A 22,500-nucleotide genomic window follows, 5' to 3' on the forward strand; every position below is an offset into this window, starting at 1 on the left:
AGTACATTCAGCTACGACGAATTTGTGCATTTTGGTGAAGTCAGATGCCTGCACGATTCTCCTCCAATTTGCCGTGCAGTGCATTTCATGTAACAGATAAAAGGTCCGTCTGTTGTTGCAAGGGAGACAGACCTTCTCCCGCCCCCCACCCCCAAAGACACGCACATAAACAGACTCACATGAGCATGTATCGTAGAAACACAATATTTTTATTTATTTATTGCCTTTGTTCAGTGGAGATGCCTTTTATTCTCTTCTAATAGAGGAATGCAACTTTCCCTCCCCCTCCGTCTCCCCTCGCATTCCCCCTTCCATCACCCTCCCCGTCCCTCCTCCTTCCCCTTCCACCTTCCCCTCCCCTCTCCCTTCTCTCTCCCATCCCTTTCCCCTCCCCTTTAACTCTTCCCTCCCCCTCCACTCCCTCTTCCCTTCCCTCTTCCCTCCCCTACCCATAGACTGTCATTCTGAATTTTCCCGGGCAGTGCCAGGTTGGTCAGCTAATATATATATATATATATATATATATATATATATATATATATATATATATATATATATATATATATATATATACATACACATACCGTATAAGACGACCCCATTTTTCATATAAAAATGTAGGTTTAGAGGTAAGTTCACCATATGAGACGACTGCAAATTCATTAAATTAAATAACACTACGTATCAGCTGAAGTAGGCATAAGCAATGGTGAGGTCATTTAAAAAAATACTAGTACAGGTATATATAAAGGATAATATTTTATTTTCAATGATTAAAACATTTTTTTAAAAATTTCAAACAATTAAAATCCTTCAAATTCATTATCATGTTCAGCATCTGATATCATAAGTGCGTTGATGACATCTTGTGATTTATTTGTAAGGAAATCATTGTACAGATCAAATTTCGAATCTGATGGCGTCTCAGTTTCTGCTTCTTCTTTTTCCTTTGCAAATTTTACTGCTTTTAACTTGAACGAAGCTTCATGTCTAATCCTTCTATTTTTACCAATAGTTGATGTGGCCGTGATGGGGTCTTGCGATAACTGTATTTGAATAATGGTACTCTGGATAAACCTGGTAACAAAGTGAGAGCTCGCTCATTGGTATACTAATGGTAATTACAGTAATTTTAGTTGTTTTGTTTACAGTGTTGACAGTTGTGATGGTAGTTAACTATTGACACAACTATCGGCACTTCGGGGGTTAGCCTATCGTTAAAAATCTCGGCAGGATTAAAGATTTGCTTTTTATATTCGGCATATAAGACGACACCCCATTTTGTGGGAGATTTTTTCAGGTTAAAAGGTTGCTTTGTACACCCTCATGTAGGCATTTAGGGTACACACACACACATATATATACAATCATGAAGCTACAAATGTCGCTTAATATCAAATTCACGCTACCTCGAGAGTATCTCCGATGGAGAATTATCACCGAAGGGGAATTTATCGGTGATAATTCTCCATCGGAGATACTCGAGGTAGCTATTAAGCTCATTTGTAGCTTCATGATCTCCGATGGAGAATTATCACCAAGGGGAATTTATCGTGATAATTCTCCATCGGAGATACTCGAGGTAGCGTGAATTTGATATTAAGCGACATTTGTAGCTTCATGATTGTATATAAATCACGGTGTGATAAAAATTTCACATATATATACATGTACATGTATTATTTCTCTCCAAATATATATATATATATATAAATAAAAAAAAGTGAATGTTTGTATGTTTGGATGCTATAGAAATCTGAACCGCTTGACAGACCCAGACAAAATCTTGCACGCTGCCCCTATGTCACCCCATAAAGGTTTATAACTCAAAATCAAACCTCTATCCATGACACATACAAACAAAGGCAAAACAAATGAAATTTTCGTTTTTACCGGCGCTGTTCACCTTTTCCTCAGTAACGTCATGGGAGCCACCAGGAGCTTGGGCAGAAAACCACCACCTTTTCTGTTGGTGACGTCATTACACTCCTCCCACTGCAAACCCTATAATCAGTTTAGTACATCCAAAAAGTTAACCTGCAACAATAAATCCCCTATAGCATCAATTTTTTTTATCAGAATTGACGTGAATTTTAAACTGAATTTATGATCATTATTAATGTAATTGTTAATTACCTCGATAAAATCAATATTGAAAATCTATATCGGTCATTTCTATAAGCAGAGTTTCTTTTACCACAGCCGAGAATGCCTTCCCGCCCTCGCATGCGCAGTAGCTGATGGCTAAGCCGGTGTCAACATATGAGGTATTTCCTTTTTTTTATCTGTTTAAAATAAAATTTCCCAATTGATTCGATCGTTTCTCCATCTTTACATTCGGAATTCGCTATAGTGACTGCTTCGTGACGATATGGTGACGTATTTCGTTATAAAGTCGGTTTAAATAAGGTCTGAAATTAAACATCAGGTAGGATGGCAACACTACCGCCAGCAACGCCATCTTCACCATAGGGCAACTGCCTCTACTAAACTCTCTCTCTCTCTCTCTCTCTCTCTCTCTCTCTCTCTCTCTCTCTCTCTCAAACAATCTGGAGAGGAATATATATGAGGTGTTTAACTGTTGTAAGTAAATTCATGATTGCAATCTCTCTCTCTCTCTCTCTCTCTCTCTCTCTCTCTCTCTCTCTCTCTCTCTCTCTCTCTCTCTCTCTCTCTCTCTCTCTCATTTATAAATTCCATTTGTGGATGGGGTTAAACATCAAGTCATACTAGAAAAGCTCTCTCTCTCTCTCTCTCTCTCTCTCTCTCTCTCTCTCTCTCTCTCTCTCTCTCTCTCCATTTTAATCAGAGAAGTGCCAGGATACATGTATATATCATGTTTAAATAAAGTAATAAATTAAAGTCAGAATTATTAATCACAGGAAAGAAAAGTATTTTCAATGATAGTACACATACTGTACTTTACATGACAAAACAATTCAAAGGGAAAGCAGGAACATTTTTCTGAGTTCTTTAAAGTTCTCCCGAGCAGTGCTGGGTTGGTCAGTAGTATATATATATATATATATATATATATATATATATATATATATATATATATATATATATATATTATATATAAATATTTGCATGCGTGTGATTGTGCACATGTATATTATATATATAATACGCACACATACAATCACACACACACACACCTATATTATATATATATGTGTGTGTGTTTGTGTGTTTGCACTTCTGTAAGTGGAATTTGTGTACATGCTTACGGCACACAGATCTCTCGCAATGTTTAGCAAATCTCGCAGGTAGAAGAATGTGACCTGGAAGTCTGATAATTCAGCATTTTTCATACACTAACCTTTGCATTTCGAAGTGTCATCAACGCGTGTCTGGGCAGAGTTTTTGTCCCTGTTCTAGATAGAATTTTCTAGAAGCCTTGGGTCCTGTTCTAATCGGATTTCTAGGTGTGTTAAACAGAAATGTGTACTGTTTTGTGCATTGTGAAAATCGCTAAGTGCAAAGGGCTCTTGTGAAGAGTTATTCATTCCTTTGTGAAAAGTCAAATCGGTTAGACGTACTGGGAACGCTTGGGAATCGGGATTCCCTTTTTGCTGAGAGATCGAGTATTGAACTTTGAGAATGACTAACCTTGACAAGTGTTAACACAGGCATGATTATCGTTTTAGTGATTTATCTTTTATATCATTTTTATTACCAGTGTTTTGACATGTGTTCGTGGTGTTGTGATAGTATCACAGACCTTTTTGATTTTGTTGTTAATGAGGGGTAATATTTCTTCCTTGGCAGATGTTTCAATGGAGCCATGGTTAGGCTGGGATAGCCATGCATATGCACAGACATGCATGTAACAGCCATTATGGGAAGTGGTCATTTAAAAAGAACTGTGACTGAGCCTAATTACAATGGAGACTTATCTGGGTTAGGGAGTGACATGGTGAAGAATCCTATTCATAATTTTGGTGCTTGCTAAGATGTTTTGTTGGGGAAGATATTCATTTATCATTTAAAATCTTTTTGGTTTATTTAGTATTTTTCTTATTTACAAGGTTTTTAACCTGTTATATGTTAGCTTCACAAATAAACTACTTTTTTGTAAGATAGGTTTTGATTACAACACCTTAGAAGTAGGAACAGGAGTCTGAGAGAGAGAGAGAGAGATCTCGAAGGCCGTCACAGTCAGGCTACCAACGCCTGCAACTTTTCGATGGTCGCTGCAAAACAAACCTGTATGGGTTTTTCTCATAAAACAGAATGCTAAGAACGAACACTTTTGTGACTGAATCCACGCCGAAGAGAGAGTATGGATGATGCAGAGATAGGTATACGAATAGGGGTACGTAGTAATTAAAGCGTTCTCTGGGGTGAAATATAGGGCTGTTGGTGCTTTGGGGCTGACAGGAGAATTTCTTGAGCTTGCATTTTTATAAATCATTGGAGGCAACTGTGCTTTGGGAGCGATGGTTAGTCTTTCTCAGTTGGTGACTTAGGGAAGGGTGGTTATCGGGTGTTGGGTGATTTACTGCAGTCTTCAACGTAATTATATATTTGTGTGTTTTTAGTTGAAGTGTGTTCAGTGTTCAGAGTCGGCGGTCGCTGCGATTCGAGGTATAGGGAAAAAGTGAGTTTTTCTTTTTGAGTTTTCATTTTGATTGGTTTAACATTTCATTTTCTCTCTTCTGTTCTGTATTTTATTTTATCTTTATTTATATCTATATATTTATTCCTGTTTTTATTTATTCCTTTTTTTATTTATATTTTTAGTTTTATTCATGTTCTTTCGTTTTTCTCTTATGGAGTTACTATGGGGGTGGAATAGGTTATTTACAAGGGCTGACTTTATTCAGGGTTTTTCTTTTTTTTTTTTTTTTCTTATCGAGTTATTCTCAGTCGTGCTGTGTGTAGGATGCACTGGGCTGTTTGCTTGCTCAGCGAATCACCTGGTCTCCGCCTGAATGCAGAGGAGCGCTGCCGTGCTTGCAGTGGTAACTTTTCCTTCGTAGATTTTTCTTCCTTTTTTTCTCTCTCTCTTTTGTGTGGGTTCTTGTGAGTTACCTTGAGATGTTATTGAGTGCGGGGATAATAATAAATACTCTGGAAGAGATGAATTTCAGTTCGCCTAAGCACAAGCAACATTGGTTAGTTTTTTCGAATGTTCACAAATATATGCAGTATGGTTCGTGTCGGTAGTCGAAAATGTTATTATAAAGTCACGGTAGTTCTTCCTTGGAGGGGTGCGTAGAGCTCTCGGCTAGCACGCTATTGGCCCAGCGTTCGACTCTCCGACCGGCCAACGAAGAATTAGAGGAATTTATTTCTGGTGATAGAAATTCATTTCTCTTCGTAATGTGGTTCGGATTCCACAAAAAGCTGTAGGTCCCGTTGCTAGGTAACCAGTTGGTTCTTAGCCACGTAAAATAAATCTAATCCTTGGGGCCAGCCCTCTCTAGGAGAGCTGTTAATCAGCTCAGTGGTCTGGTTAAACTAAGATATACTTACTTTACTTATAAAGTCACGGTATCCTGACAGAAATATGTTGTTTTTTTTTTCACACTAAAACACAGTCACAAATGAGAGTCTCTTCATAAAAAAACAGGATTCGGCCGAAATTCGAAAATGACGTGAAATAACATCAGGCGAGAGCGAGCCATAATGAAATGGATGATGGATTTAGAAAATCTGGCTGAGACGTCCAGATAATGCTGCGAAATATCCGACGTCTGCAAACGACGGCAGCGGGTTATATCCGGTCCGGTTTGTTTAACCCGGCCTCTCCAGCAGCTTGAAGTATTTGCAAAGGATGAAACTTGTCCCCTTCTTTTTCCCAACAACATGACAGGCAGACGACATGAGCAATTCCAACACAACGCGTCCATCATGCCCAAATTCCTCTTGCCCAAAACTTCCCGGTGCGTTGGGTAAAACTCAAGACCCCAGTTACCAAGTTGTGTTGAAATGTACAGATTGAATTATTTTCTGTGTTCAGACTTTACTGTGATTTCGTCGCTTTGGTTTCCTGAAATTCTCTTTTCCATTGTGTGACCAAACTCGGCAAAATCAAAATTCAGGTGAACGTATGTTAAGTGTCAGTCCATCAAATCAGATTATGATCTACCCACCCGACGCCACCCCCGGTCCTATAATAATGGCGGTAAGTGATTTATGACCTTACAACGTCTAGGTAAATACTTCTTGTAACTACTGAACCACCAAATATGTGGCTGTAATCATTGCAAGTGGCAAAAAACAGCCGAAAATTAAAGTGCTGACGCGTGGCCACTTGACGCCGACTCTTTGTTCCGGTCAAGACCTGGAGCGGGCATTTTACCCCAAGCGCTCTCATGTGATTGGGAAATGCAAGGTGTTTATAGTTATGTGGAGGAATTTATGGGTGTGAAATGGACATACGTGAATTTTTGTGTTGGTGCGATGATTTTCAATGAAAATTCGTAAAAAAGTATATGTTATCTTATACAGTTATTCATGTTTGTTGGGCCAAAATTCGACAAGTTTATGCTATCTGGCGTGTGAAATCATATAACATGCAATATTTATGTACTGTTGCGGATGAATGTGCTTATTTTCATTGTTAATTTGTTAAAGGTGATAATCAGCATATGTTAGCACTTACAGTTTTGCATTTTTATTAGCTCAAAGTGCGACGTTTTAGCGCTATGTGCAATGTTAAATTTTACAACTAGGAAACATTTACGCACAATGGCGCAGTAATATGCTTATTCGCGGCGTGAATCCGTTAAAATTCACAGTCAGCATACGTCACCACGTAAAAAATTTCAGGTTTATTAGCCCCAAGTTCGTCGTTTTTGCGTTATCTGCCATGTCATAAAACTAGGCACTATTTACGTACCATGCTGCAAGAAAGTGTTATCAAGTACAACCCCATGCATTATTTTCTTATTCGACTTATTTTTCGTTGATATGTGATCATTCGTGAGTCTCGACTCTCCAGTTTGCATCACCGATAGTAAAGTCGACCTCGAGTTCGAGGAAGGGGATCTGGGTACGACATACTCGCCCCCCCCCAAAATAAGTTGTGAAATTCTCTGTGATGAGGACGAGCCCAATGCAGTGCTTGCAAGCACAAGTTCTGCTGTACCCAAACAGAAACGGCACAAAGGTGAGTATTCTGAACTTTGCTATTAATTATACTGTTGTGAAAGTTCATATGCTTTGGAAACCTTCATTTGTGAAATGTAAAAGATGCCTGACATACTTGAGAGAGAGAGAGAGAGAGAGAGAGAGAGAGAGAGAGAGAGAGAGAGAGAGAGAGAGAGAGAATGTTTGCTTCCCGTCATGCCTCTAATTGGCTTTCGTGACACACGATGTGGCACCTGGAGATGAAGAAGAAGACTCCATATGAATCGAAACCAGCCCCTCCCATGAAAGTATGAGTACTTACTTGCATGTGGTGGGAGAAGGATGACTAAATCCTTCCCTCCCCCCGCCCCAACCCCGGATCGCTTGCATCCTCAACCCAGCCCCCTGTTGACACCTCATGAGAATTTCCTTGTGTTGTCTACGTATGACCTTCCGGATCACATTATTTACCTGACGAATCTCTATGCAGAACTGGAGGATATGAACGCGACTCTCTTAACAACTGGGGATGAAATGTTCAACTTTATAGAGCTGATCATGAGGCAACTGTCACTAGGGTTCCCCAAGTGGCAAAAGACAGGTCGTCTAAACGTTTCAGGTAGACTCTGAGGAGGCTCATTCATTCCAATGGCAAGGAAACAAGTTGCAGGTCATGTGACAGCTTTTTGATCAGGGTGCCTTTGGACTTTGCAACCAAGGCATTTCTTCCTTTACAGGCCACTACTAAACAAATTATTGATGAGGTTATGGTTGGTTATAAAGATAAAACAGCTGTCAGTCTGAAATTTTCTTCTTTTAGCGTGCTTTTTTCCCATTTGTATGGGGTAAGCACGATGCCTTCTTTTGAAGGACTTTGATTTGGCTTTTGGGGTAGACCGTAGTCTCGACCGGTTGCCCTGCCTGTCACCGCTTAGACCCTGGTGGCGTATGTACATGTAGTATACCAGTCACCAGCGCCCTTTCTCCCAGCAGCGAGAAGTTGTTGCGTGGTTAGGTCGACAGTCGAGACGTGTGAGGTGTCTGTTATGTTTTTAGGAGATGTTGGAGTGGCTTTGTTTGTGTGTGTGTATTAGTCTGTAACACCCATTTGCTTTTAAGCAAACCTATCCATTGATTACATACATAATCCTGGGGTGTCTACACGGATAGCAAAGTGCCCGCCTCTCTGACCGGTCAGCTGCGGATTTGAACCCGCGCCACAGACGTTAATGAAGTCTGAAGCTGCTGCTCTAACTGAGCTGTCAATCTGAAATAATATATCAAAACTAAGCCAGATAAGTGGGTCAGATTGGTTGCCAATTTAAGTGTTGTTGGTTATATTCATGGCATTCATCTACAACTTTTGATGCACAGCCAAGTAGCTCTTCCTGATAAAGAAAGAAGTCACCCCATTTCAACCCAAATTACCTTGACCTCGGCCAAAAAAATTTGATTGAAATAGACCCTGTTGCTCATATGCCGACAATTGTTCCACCAGTCTTGAAACAGCACAGCTCTTGCAAAAGATGTATGGTTATCGATACACAGGTACTGCTCGGCATAACTGAATGGGAAGGCCTCCACTTACAGCTACAAATGTCATGCAAGGTCAAAAATAAACCAGGAAGAGTTTCTGAGTACTACTCCAATTCTGACCTTGTAGGTGGAAGGATGATGAAGTTGTCACAGTGCTCAATCTGATGCTAAAGCCCATAAGAGGGGCACTGGTAAGAATGACACGTTTGTGCATCTATATCAGACCCCCATGAAATAAAAGCATTGGTATCTGAGGGTTCTTGCTTATGTCTTCGACCTGTTATCATTCACAGCTAGCTCCTCTGTTGGAGAGATTGCTCTTGGAAAGCCTCTCACGAATGCTGTTGACTTCAGCTCGGTCTTGGAAATGCCTAAACCACCGCGATTTTAGCGGTCGGTCATGCCTGATGATAGTGTCAGGTTTGACAGACACAAAACTCTTTTGCCTATCTATGATGACGGGCAAACTGGTGAGCACTACAGTAAGAAAGTCCATATTATTAGATAGCACATTGTTGGTTCAGTATGTAAGATCCATTTGTGCATGAAACCAGATAGGAATTGTTTCCTGGGGTTCCTCGTGAACTGTATGCATGCATGATGTTTCACAATTGAGATTTAGTATTTACATATTTTTTTTTTTTGTACTTTATCCTCTGTAGTAGTTGGGAAGTCATTATCATTGTTCTAGCTCATATTCCCTTTTATTTTCATGCTAAAAATGGATTAAAATTACAGATATTTTTAGATATCTAAACTATAAGTCAATGCCTTAATTCAGTATTTTTTTAGTATTTTTGCATATTACTGTTGCGCAATAAGTTTTTTCTTATAAATATTACTTTGTTTCTTGTTCTCATATACATCCTCATCTTGTAAGATTTATGTCCATAAACAGTCCAAGCGACTGTTAACTGTCATGAACGAATCCCCTTGTCGTCGGAAGGGCGATGATTACGGTTACTTCAAAAAAAGCGATGTAACTCCTTTATACGCTCATGTAAGAAAAAAAATAGAAGTCACAAGAGTAAATTACTTTTAATTTGGCTCTAATTCCACATACATGGTTATTTCTCTTATTTCCACGATTTCAAGGAGTGCCGGTATAGGGTTCAACATCATTGGATTTGAACTGAACAATTGTGCACAAATGAAATTTTTGTCAGTATCTGAAATATTATGACTGGTGTGTTCATATTACAAGGGAAGAGCACAAGAGTATTTATTCATTATACATGCTTTTACATCATAAAATTATTTGAAGTCTCTGTAACGGACCTGAAGGGGCTACAGCCATTCAGTAGATAATACAAATCATTTTGATTTTTTAAGTCTAGAAGCCTCAGCTAGTAAAAGGGTAAAACCAAGAACGGGAACACCTCTAATTACTAGTGTTGTATTACCACCATAACATTGATAATATCTTTGTTTGTCATTATTTCCACTGGTTTACGTCAGCTGATGTCCGCCGTGAAAGTAAGTGTATTTCCTAATAAGAATTGCATCAACGAACTTGACATTTAGAGCTGAATGACATAAAGAAGATAAATGTCACCTTCCAAGAAAGTGATTCATTAGGAGAAAATTATACATCTCCAGTAGACAGAATTTATGACTTGTTCCCAGAAGCATATCATTTGCAACTGTCCTCGTTAGTTTAAATTGTAATATTTAAGATAATGGAAAGTGTTTAGAGACAGCACGGGTGTGGGTCAAGGATATTGGTACCAAACTCGTCTCTTCCTGAAACAAAAGCAATGAAGAAGATATTCGTGTGATGTGGAATTATTATAAAAGTGAGGGGAAATGAGTTTCCCAACGTTACTGAATGGCTGGGAACATGCTAAAGATGTATGTTTAGTTTGTTTAGTTCATTGTAACACCGATTGGAGGAATATGGGATAAAACTCGTCTAAAATGATGTAAAATACCAAAAGAGGAAACTTTATAACTACAAGTCCAGCAGAAAGCGTAATGATATAGACAGCAGAGGCTTATGTAAATGAATAAAAAGTATCGCAAAAGTATTTTCAAGATAGTTTAAAAGTAAACTAAATGACAATAGTTTAAAAGTAAACTAAATGACAATAGTTTAAAAGTAAACTAAATGACAGTGACAAGGTGATCAGAGAAAAATCACCATGAAATGGAAAAATATGAACAAAGTCCAGAAAGTCGCCAAATAAAGGTGGTTTCAATACAGGTTCTCAGAACATTTTGCCTTGCATTGAAGCAGGAATATGTAGAAATACTATCATGAATCGTTTAAATGAAAGAAGAAATGACTCGAACTCTGGTATTAATAAACTGAGGTTAAGAAAATGCGGCCAGAGATAATGAAGAACTGACATTCCCTGACACTGTTAAATGCAGATTGCGAATAATGTCGAATGCACTATAATGCATTGCGGAATATGTACCTATGTCAGTGCAAAGATTGACAGACAGGAATTTCAAATCATAGACTAGTCATAGTTTTTGATCATGTTCATCATCTACTTCTCTATAAAGATATTGAAAAAATAAGTTCTAATGAGAAGTTTATCAGATGGCTTAAAAGTTTGTATCTAGGTAGTAAGAGAAATTGCTAACTAGATTGTTCACAAAGAAATTTCCTGTAGGAAGATTTATTAGACAAGCTACCCACTTTCAGAGCTCTTATGTAATTTTTCTGTAAAAGTTAAAAACTGAGCCAAGTTTTCCGAATGAAAAAGCATTTAAAAATTCCAGCTACCGATGCCAGATTAAATGACAAAAGTCGCGTAAATGGAGTAAGATTATGGATGTAGAGTCATTTGTCCTCTGACTAGTCAAAAACTGTAGAGTCAAAAAAATTTCAAGTATCTACCTTCATAATTCTCGATAAATGGACATACTTGAAAGGCATTCATCATTTTCTAAAGATAACTAAATAGATGAGTATGTGACATCATTTAGCATTAACAGTATTTCAAAAGTCCATAATGAAAAACACGTTAATGTTGACGAAATCATGGAAAGTGTTTTACGCTGTAGATCACGAAAGGTTTTACGTGAGAAAGACTGGTGGAGGCAGCTTTCAGTATTTATGGAATGGTATTCACTGGCTGTCGACAAGGAACCTGCAAAAAAAAATATAATAAAATAAAGTAAAGAACGTCACTGAAAGAAGTGTTCAATGAAAGGGAATAATCAAATATAATTGAGTGATCTTGTGGTGTTGCACGTAATGAGAACACTATTTGTACCCAAAAAGCTGCCTACCTCTCACACTTTCCAGTCATTATAGCGTCAGCACAAAACTCAAGAATGTCTGAAATCAAAAATACGATTGGAAACTTGCACCAGGAAACAGAACCCGTGGAAAAACGTGATTTAAAATCATGTAAATCTTTTAACTTTACCTTGGAAATTGAAATTGCAAAAAAGAAAAAAAAAATTACCTGGAAGCACATTTGGGGAGGTGGCGTCTTTCCATGGTACTCAAGTCAGTTGAAGTTTGTAGATACTGCTTTTTTCTTGAAATATGTTTAAACTGCGACATCCAGATTAATTTTTTTTAGTGCAAATCTCCCGAACTATTCACTGTATCATTTTTGGGAGTTCCAGTCAATAGCAGAACGTTTCAAGGATCTTGTGAGCAAGTTTTAGATTGAAAATTGCAATAACCAAGTACAGTATGTCCACGCTGCCCAGAGTGAGACAGTATGCTTCCAGACAGAAACCACTGGAAAACTGCAATTGCTTGCTCCTCTTCACAACCCAGCCACTTCTCTAGCAATGCAAGCACTGTAGTTTCTCAAAGACTAGGGTTCCCATCGCTGGATAGTTGGTGATGACGGTAAGCAATGGTGATCAGTTTCACAGCCCAGCCACTTCTCTAGCAATGCAAGCACTGTAGTTTCTCAAAGACTAGGGTTCCCATCGCTGGATAGTTGGTGATGACGGTAAGCAATGGTGATCAGGAAAGTGGTGAAAAAAAACAAAAAAATGTAATCAATACAACTGAAACAGGTTTAGGGGTTTACTTGGCAACAAACGAGCATTATTGCAAATAATGCTCTAGAACATCAAGATAATGCCCTATAACGATCCAGAGATTAAGTGTCATAGTTAGAAGATAGAAGTGAATACTGCATGTGCATTTTGTTTTTATAAGTACTTTCTTATCTCAGGTACAGTCGTTCTTGAAAGTGAAGACAGTGAATGAAGTCAGCGTTGTCTACTTCAGCGATGCTGACATTGATGTCAGAGGTGATGACTGTGACTGTGACTACCTGGAAACTCCAAGTACCCTTCTTGGGGACGAAGCCATTGAAGAAGAAGGCGACCTCTGAAGATGTGAAGAGGTCATAGCTTTATACATTTTTTTCATTCTCAAAAAAGGATTGAACACTGCTGCCATCTGCCATTTTTATGATGATGTGATGTGTGCAAATTTTCTGTACCACTCTTTTTTTTTCTTCTTTGTCATTTTACCAAAAAAGATATATGCAGATTCTCTCTCTTTCTCTCTATGTCACTTTTATCACCTCGCTCTGAATTTAAGCCTTGCCTAATTTCTAGTCTTTTCGGCTGATGTTTCAAAGACCCGATATGCCCTGCGGGAGGAGCCAGGTCGGGAGAGGATGAACCTGAGCCCCGAAACGATGTTGCACAAAATGCACCATCTTCATCCAATGCCAGGAACTTGGTAAAGGAGCGCGTGAGCAGCCCACATCTTCCAGACTTTGTTTCGATAATCTTTTTATGTAATCTGTTGGGAAGTTCGACCTCGTTGAGCACCTAGTCTTCAGGACTAACTTATATTCAAGACGGAGCCACCCCAGGACCCCTTTGAAGACTGACACACTGGACATGCTTGTTTTTCCGGGGCATCCTCATCTACATGGGAGTTGTGCACCTGCTTGAAATATAGGACTAGTTCTCAACAGAAACCAGGATTCCCCAGTTTGCAGACTCTGTCACTGAAGCAGTTTTGCCTTATGTAAGGCAACGTCAGCTTTCACTGATGACCAGTAAAATCACTGACATACAATGCTGTTTCTACAAGATATGCCCTGTCATTAACACTGTCACCAAGAATTTTTCAATGATTGCTGAAACACCTCAATAGTATTTTATGAAGTCATAGTAGCCTTGTACATCATAAAATACTTTGTTGAGGTGTTTCAGCAATCATTAAAAAGTTCTTGGTGACAATATTAATGACAGGGTATATCTTGTAGAAACAGCATTGTACGTCAGTGATTTTACTAGCCATCAGTGAAAGCTGACGTAGCCTTACATAAGGTGAAACTGCTTCAGTGACATAAAACTAGCAACAAGAGACAGTATGTCAACAATAAGTCCTTCTGTAGGGCTGCTGTTGATAGCATCATCCATGACATCACCATGCATCAAGGGAAGACAACCATCGTTTCCAATCCGATACAACTCCCAAAAAGCAGAAATGAACCTGAGTCCCTAAGTTGTCATCAACCTGGTGAAGAGAGTGAAGACCCAGAAAGGCCTGCAGACAATTTCGTCACCAGCTCATCCCTTGCAGAGCGTCTCGTGGACAAGTACAATTGCTGGTACGTTGGCGCTGAAAGGTAAACGAGAACCAGGAATCCTAATGTAGTTTCGACTGCCAAAATGAACAGCAAAGTCAAGCAATGGGTAGTGTGAGCTACAAAAGAACTTGGTGGCACTGACAGAGCTGTGCGTTTACCTCCAACAGAAGCAGCCACTGACAGAGCTGTGCGTTTACCTCCAACAGAAGCAGCAGTTGTACTGATATGATGAGGGGGCAAAGGAGGTCACAGAGATGTGTTCACACATCCCATCCAATGTAATGGTAAGATGGGAAGCATCGACAGTAATGAGTGACTTGCTGAGACACCCACGTGCGACTCCACAAAGAGATTTTTGGCCACATCATTGACTTACGTGTCCTCAGAGCCTGACTAGCTTTCTCGCACGCGATGCCATCATGACACATAACCAAAGGATTTCCGCGCGTAATGAAGTAACTGTTATTACATATCTGAAGTTATAATAATCATAATAACAATAATAACAACGATAATGCTTATGTGATACTGTTTAATCTGTTTCATTGTTAACTAATGATGAAACAAGAGAGAGAAGTGAGATGGTACTAGAGTCTAGTGTAAGGATGGTGCTATTTTCTGTTTTGCACTCATTTCCTTGTGAAGGTTTATCCGTTCGTAAAATTAGTGTTTTTGTCGTGTTTTTCATTTTGCCTCATGTTCGAGGTTGAAGGTGTGTTAGTGTGTAAGTGTGTTTCACACCGAGTCGGGTGTGGTTCACCCTGATGACTTAACACTTGCTTTTCATATTCGAGCCGAGACGCAGGGCTCCTCATTTGTTTCATAGCTTGCGTAATATAATTTTTAACTCGAACATGATTTTCAATTTAAAAACCAAGCTATTAATACCAAACATAAGAACGAAAGCCCCTATTTATGCAGCATTCTCTGGCCACTAGTTACTGTTGAATAATGTGCAAAGGAAAAGTCATATATAGAGATTTTTAGCAAAGGGTCCGTGAATATAAAATGAGGCTTACAATATAAGGTTCTGAATAAGTGAAATATAGTGAAATGAGACTTCTTGTATGTCAGCAAAGCATTCATAAGGTAGTTTTTTCCAGGATTGAATGATAGGGATCACTATTCAAGATTATGAGGTTAATAAAATCTTCATGATGCTGTAAGTTCTAGGAAATGCTATTAAGAAAAAAGTCCTCTTTTCAAGGTAAAAGAAGTCCACTTTAAAGGGTAAACACTTGACTTTCAAACGTATTCTGCAGATACTCTAAATTCCAAATATTGTCCATTTTCGCTTTGCGCAGGGACCCAATCATTGCAGCTTAACCGTTTTAACAAGAGGACTTCAACCTCGAATGAACACGAGCCTTGTTCATATACCCCTTGTCACTTAACTTTGTTCACATTTATGAAGTAATGTAATGCAGACAATTAACGCTGGCATGATTATTTTTAGCAGACGGCCGAACGTTGCGCTTGATATCAGAAACAGAATCAGTACTAACATGATAAAACTTTTTTTAAATGCTAGAACAACAAGCATTAAAATGCAAAGTTCCTTCTGCTTTATAGGGAAGAAACTTGGGGGCGTTTAATGATTCACCATTGGATGATTTCTATAAAGGATTGTCCATGAAACTCGGGTAGTTAGTGAGGCATTGCACATTCTGAACATAGAAAAATTTTTGTAGTATAGTCCATCCACTACTTACTCGGTTAAATTCCTTCGTTTTTACCTTTTGTTCTACTAATAGGGTGAGAATATTAAACGTTCAACACCAAACATAATTTTTCTTTTTCATTATTTTCATGGATCCAATATTTTCAGTTTTAACCTCAAAACCTCTTGTCCTGGGCCCTTTGTGAATGACATACAGTCTATCCCAAAGCCGAAGAATCTTTTTCAACCTTTTCTCTTTCGTATCTGGTAACGACGGTAGGTACTCGTGTTGGTACTACCCGTTTTAGCGTTGCTGATAGTTACTCTTAACCCCTGCGCCTTTTATTTACCTTAAGGTTTATATTTTGCTGTTATTTGTAAGAAGAAACCGCCATTGCCGAGTGCTTTTCTTGAATATTCTCCCGCTTCCGAAGCTTTTCCATTGGCCGCCACTGATGCTTTGCCCTTTGAATGTATCCCGAGTGTCATTTCCATTAGCTTAGCTTCTGAGAATACAACTGGATTCTTTCTCTAAATAGTCTGTGAATTTTTTTGCATTGGGGAATAAAATGGTTAGCAATTGAAAACATTCTATACTCGTTATCGCTCTTCGTTATTTTATTCTACTTTACTTTCTTGAGACCGAATATTCGAAAAAAGGGAAACTAATAAAAGAGGAAAAATGCTTGCCTGAAGAATATAGAATCTACGAGAGAAGTCAGTTCAGAATTTGCATTTCATTTCGAGCCCAAATACCGTCTGGGTTCTTGATGGATTACAGCGCTGAATGGCCACCAGGTCCATGTTGCTTACTCTGAGCGCTAGCTAGCATTGTCTAGCTGCTGTTTTGACGTCTACATAACAGGCAAATTATCTTGGCATTGTCTATTTGAATTTTAGTATAAGTTAAGTATATTTTAGTTCAACCAGACCACTGAGCTGATTAACAGCTCTCCTAGAGAGGGCTGGCCCGAAGGATTAGACTTATTTTACGTGGCTAAGAACCACGGGACCTACAGCTTATTGTGGAATCCAAACCACATTATACCGAGAAATGAATTTCCACCACCAGAAATAAATTTTCCTCAAACTCTTCATTGGCCGGCCGGAGACTCGAACTCGGGCCTCGCAGAGTGCTAGCCGAGAACTCTACCGACTCGTCCAACGAGGAACTGGTAAAAACAGTTATATTGTATGTAACCAATATCCGTGGTCTATAAAAAAAAAGGGGAAACTGCAAAGTTCTGAAGTACATAATGGCGGCAGTGCATAACTAATCTGCTCTTGCAACAAAGAATCGGTAAACAATTGGAAAGCAAAAAGAGTAAAAAAGAAAAAGAGAGAGAGGTGACCGTCTCTGAAAGAGTGTTATTCGTTCTTATTAAAGTTAATGCAACCTATTTGATAATGCTGGCCTCTCTGGTTGAACTGAGTCTCCCATCGATCCCGCCCTCCGTCCCGACGTCCACCACCAGAGATTCTGCATTGTTCAACGCGGCTTCTTCTTCTTCTTCTTCTTCTTCTTCTTCTTCTTCTTCTTCTTCTTCTTCTTCTTCTTCTTCTTCTTCTTCTTCTTCGGGTTTCTACAGCTGATTTTATGAATTAGCGTTGAGGAGCATATCGGGGAAAGTAGTATTTATTTATTTTTATTTGTTTTTTATCTATACTTATTTATTATTTATTAATTTGTGTTTATTTGTCATAATTTTTATCACATTACCGTGACGTTTTATAGACTGAAACATAAAGCTACAAATGTCGTTTGGTATCAAAGTGGCTCCACCTCGGATATAATACCAAAGGGGAATTACAGTTCCACCTCGGTATTATTTCCGAGGTAGAGCGAATTGGATATCAAACGACATATTATAGTTTAGTGTCTCTGTATATATTATGTATATATACATATCTGTCTAGATATATACAATAAGTACTTTCAATGGTAAGACATGAATAACTTTAATATAAAATTCTCTGTCATTTGAGAATAAATTCCAACATAAAGGAATTATATGTGATAAATACAACTTCCGATTTTAATGCCTTTTCTTATGAACAAAAGGGAACAAAGACTTGATAGCTATTCAACTCAAGAAGGCAAAAGTTCATGTCTTGGACAGAGTAGGTGCGTTGATTTTATTTAACTCCTTGAGTATGAAAATTATTCCCAACATATCGTTAACTTGATAAGAATGGTTATTTGTTGCTTAATATTGAAATCTGAAAATGCGGCTGTGTCCTTCAAACTTCTTCAGCTCCTGCATATACATACATACATACATACATACATACATACATACATACATACATACATATATATATATATATATATATAAATATATATATATATATATATATATATATATATATATATATATATATATATATATATATATATATAATATAAATTTATATACAATCATGAAGCTACAAATGTTGTTTAATATCCAATTCACGCTACTTCGGGAATATCCCCGATGGGGAATTATCACCGAAGGGGAATTTTACAAGTGATAAACGGATCAGTGGTACCGCCGGGTCCCGATCCCTCGACACGTTACTTTCCAGCAACTCCAGTCGACGGTCAAACCCTTGGGTCAAACCACTGAGCCGGACCCGGCCTCACTGATCCATTTGTCGCTTATAAAATTCCCCTTCGGTGATAATTCCCCATCGGGGATATTCCCGAAGTAGCGTGAACTGGATATTAAACAACATTTGTAGCTTCATGATTGTATATAAATCACGGTGTGATAAAATTATTATATATATATATATATATATATATATATATATATATATATATATATATATATATATATATTAAATCTAGGTGTATCATTCGCTCTAAAAACAGGTCCCGAGAGTAATCTTCCTGAAGCTGAGAACATTAAAATAGCAATTGAACAACGCAAATCAAACAATCCATTTACTTTTCATTATCCCAAATCCATCGGGAGTTCGATCACAAATGTATATTTGAACGAAAAACAAAACAACCGGACGCCGATGTTTCCAAGATCCCATGCAGTAACCGAAATGAGGTTGGCGTTGGGGAGACAGGTAGGTCCGTCTCACAAAGCTTAATAGTGCACAGAAGATCAGTACGATGTGCTTCAGAGAATTCGGGGATTTTCCTACATAAATTGGAGTTAGGCTGAGCTGGTTTTCAAAAGCAGCTGTCGTATCAAAAGAAGGTTCTCGATTCCGCCATCACCAGTCAGACTAACAACATAGACCTTTCTGGAGGACACTGGAAATCAGATTCCAGGACGAGTTAACTTTGAGGCCTATTCTCAAGCAGGTATTTCAGCGAATACGCACACCAGACTCGACGCAAGTGAGAGCTAACGAGAACCAAATCACAAAGGACTGTTCCTTTTTCATCCGGGCTCAACAGACTTCTAATTAGAGGAATTTATTTCTGGTGATAGAAATTCATTTCTCGGTATAGTGTGGTTCGGATTCCACAATAAGCTGTAGGTCCCGTTGCTAGGTAACCAATTGGTTCTTAGCCACGTAAAATAAGTCTAATCCTTCGGGCCAGCCCTTTCTAGGAGAGCTGTTAATCAGCTCAGGGGTCTGGTTAAACTAAGGTATACTTAACTTAACAATTGTGAGTATTAATATGGCATATCCAGATGTGACTATACGACGTTGGTGGTGTGTGTGTGTGTGTATATATATACATATATATTACTAACAGAACCTCATTCAAACTGGATGGTATCTAATGGAGAATTTATTCAGAAAAAGTTACAAGCTTTCTTGGCCAAACAGTCCTCATTATCAAGTATTCATACTTGATAATGAGGACTGTTTGTCGAAGAAAGCTTGTAACTTTTTCTGAATAAATACTACATTTACAAGCTTTCTTGGACAAAGAGTCCTCATTATCAAGAATTCATGCTTGATAATGAGGACCGTTTGTCCAAGAAAGCTTGTAACTTTTTCTGAATAAATACTCCACTAGATACCATCCAGTTTGAATGAGGTCCTTTTAGTAATTCTACAATGCACAGAACAATTGTGTATGTGATATATATATATATATATATATATATATATATATATATATATATATATATATATATATATATATATATATATATATATATATATATATATATATATATATATATATATATATATATATATATATATATATATATATATATATATATATATATATATATATATATATATATATATATATATATATATATATATGTGTGTGTTTGTGTGTGTATGAAGTGCAAATTACTCACATACCAAAATTTTCGAGGTTTCTGAGATGCTAAACTCTAGGGCCTCTGGAATAAATTGATGGAAGTGGAAGCTTGATGAGATATCTGCACTCTGTAATAGTTCCGAAGTTCAAGGTGCTGCCCTAAGACTGTACTCCTCCCTCTAAATTAACTTTCGCATTTTCTTGCAGAGTTTAGGAATTATTCTGTCGCTGAAATGAGGGATGGATTTGAAAGGGCTTTTATGATTTCATATTCTCACTTTTTGTTCTCTGGTGATTTTCTGTTTATCAAACAACAATCTATTTTTATTCAATTTACTCTCTCCTTGCATTCATAAGTAGATTATACTTCTATGTGGTGAGCTCATATACTTGATGCTCAACTCCAAAATGCAACCCTTTCCACTCATTATTCCATATTAATAAAATGAACACAATCATTTCTCAGTGTCTTTTAATTCCTTCAAGAGTCAGAAGCTATATTTTGTGTATAAAAAGATAACACAAAATGTACGTTATTACACGAATTAAAAATCACGAGTGATGGACAAATACTCAGTGTGTGCAATGGATCAAGCATATGTAAGCGAACGAAAAAAAATCAAAACAAAACTACTGCGAAAGATATAAAACTGAAGTAAAATTGATGTGCTTAAACTGTAAAGAATGAGGACAGTATTTCAGTTTCTGTTACTCTGCAGGATATGACAGAGACCGAGAAATCACCTCGATATTTATGCATAAAATATGGCTTCTGACTAAGTGAAACACGGAATCAGTAATCACTTATCAATTAATCATTCACAGGAGTGGTTGCACTGAATAAGTGTTTTGATAATATCTACCACAGTTATACAGGTATTCATAAGCTAGTAGAAAATGTTTAGCAAAATATATTAGATCACTGGACCCACATCATTAAAAGCTTGCCTTCATGCTTGAGGAGGGACAGACAATCATTACCTAAGATCATTTATTTCCTTTTAAATACAAAGCTATTGAAAAGTGTCTTCTTAACCAGAGTATTAGAACAAAAGTATTTTACAGGGAATGCCATAGTCAAGGCAGGTGCTCTGAGAATACTGGGTACCAGTGTGGTACAGTACCACTGCACCAGATAACCAGAGTATTTTAACAAAAGTATTTTACAGGGAATGTCATAGTCAATGCAGGTGATCCGAGAATATTGGGTACCTGTGTGGCACTGTACCAGAGTTAACCAGAGTATTAGAACAAAAGTATTTTACCAGAGAATGCCATAGTCAAGGCAGGTGCTCTGAGAATATTGGGTACCAGTGTGGCACTGTACCACTGTACCAGAGTTAACCAGAGTATTTTAACAAAAGTATTTTACCAGGGAATGCCATAGTCAAGGCAGGTGCTCTGAGAATATTGGGTAATACTTTTGTTAAAATACTCTGGTTAACTCTGGTGAGAGTTCTTTTGTGACCTGACAGGACTGGACTCAGAGGCAGGTGACCCATGGTTAATGTCTTCCAGAGAAGAGGGTAAGGACACCACTCCACGGGACAGGTCTATTCAAAAGAAGGCAGTCGTTTCATACCCTTGGCTCGACAGAGCGGGGAACATTGGGGTCATCCCTTATCCTGACCCTCCTTCCATTTGCTTATGCTGTCACTGAAATTGCACCTGAATCTTCCAGTATCTGTACACCCGGTCTGGAGAGAAGCCCGTCTGACTGGCGTTTCGGGATTGGGTTAAGTCGTGTATCAGCTGGAACTGCAGCAGTTTGATCAAAGGTCCTTGAAGACTTATATCCCGTTTAATCATGAGTCTCATAAGGAGGGAAGAAGGAATTGAGTTCTTCTGGAACGTAAATTATCAACAGAGTTATGAGATACCAAAAAGCATTGCCAAAATAATATAGGGGACAACTGACCTTGTTTTTCCCTTTTGTTCCAAAACTGAGTGTTTTCCAGAAGTAATCAAGAGAAATGCACTTCTTTATCCCCGTTGTTGCAACACTGAATAAAATATAACCACAGTAACGTGTGTAACATTAGTTGTGAAAGTTCATTCTAATAATTTGAAGGCAACCGTCAGATACCAGTCAATATATTATCATGAAAAGGGAACATGATTCGTTTGTAGCCCAGTAACGTAGCTGTTCACTTGAGTTTTGTTTACCTTTTGCCGCTAAGTGAGGGTTTAGATTGTTCTTTCTCCCCACTGCACCGGTGGGCGTTTCGCTTGTTCCTGGCAACACACCCATGTGGGATCATTTCCTCTTTTATATTCATATTTTCGAGTCGTGGTGTTCTGAGCAAGAGGTCTGCTGCATTTTTCAGCTTTGCCGTTGCCTGCCCTTTTGTGTGGTTCATGGTTTGGAGTATCAAGTTATTCCCTTTACTCATCTTCACTGTTGCCTGCCCCTTTTGTCTGCTCTGCGGCAGGTGTGTGAAATACTGCAGCTTTGCCCA

The 22,500-nt window shown here is 38.2% G+C and overlaps 1 long non-coding RNA gene across 5 annotated transcripts in view; it reads left to right on the plus strand.

The window, feature by feature from the left end:
* LOC136835445 (uncharacterized) overlaps positions 1-22,500 on the plus strand; it is a 165,452-nt gene that overhangs the window by 54,609 nt on the left and 88,343 nt on the right. Inside the window, exons 3-4 of one of the 5 annotated variants that reach the window (XR_010852160.1) lie at positions 12,771-14,013; positions 14,295-15,003. The exons of 2 other annotated variants lie outside the window; for them this stretch is intronic. This is a non-coding gene — a long non-coding RNA (uncharacterized lncRNA). Of the gene's footprint in view, positions 1-2,202; positions 2,277-12,770; positions 14,014-14,294; positions 15,004-22,500 lie in introns of those variants that run through there. 2 more of the 5 variants (XR_010852164.1, XR_010852165.1) reach the window with 2 other exon arrangements.

The sequence above is a fragment of the Macrobrachium rosenbergii genome, chromosome 55, assembly GCF_040412425.1.
Source record: "Macrobrachium rosenbergii isolate ZJJX-2024 chromosome 55, ASM4041242v1, whole genome shotgun sequence".
NCBI lineage: Eukaryota > Metazoa > Arthropoda > Malacostraca > Decapoda > Palaemonidae > Macrobrachium > Macrobrachium rosenbergii.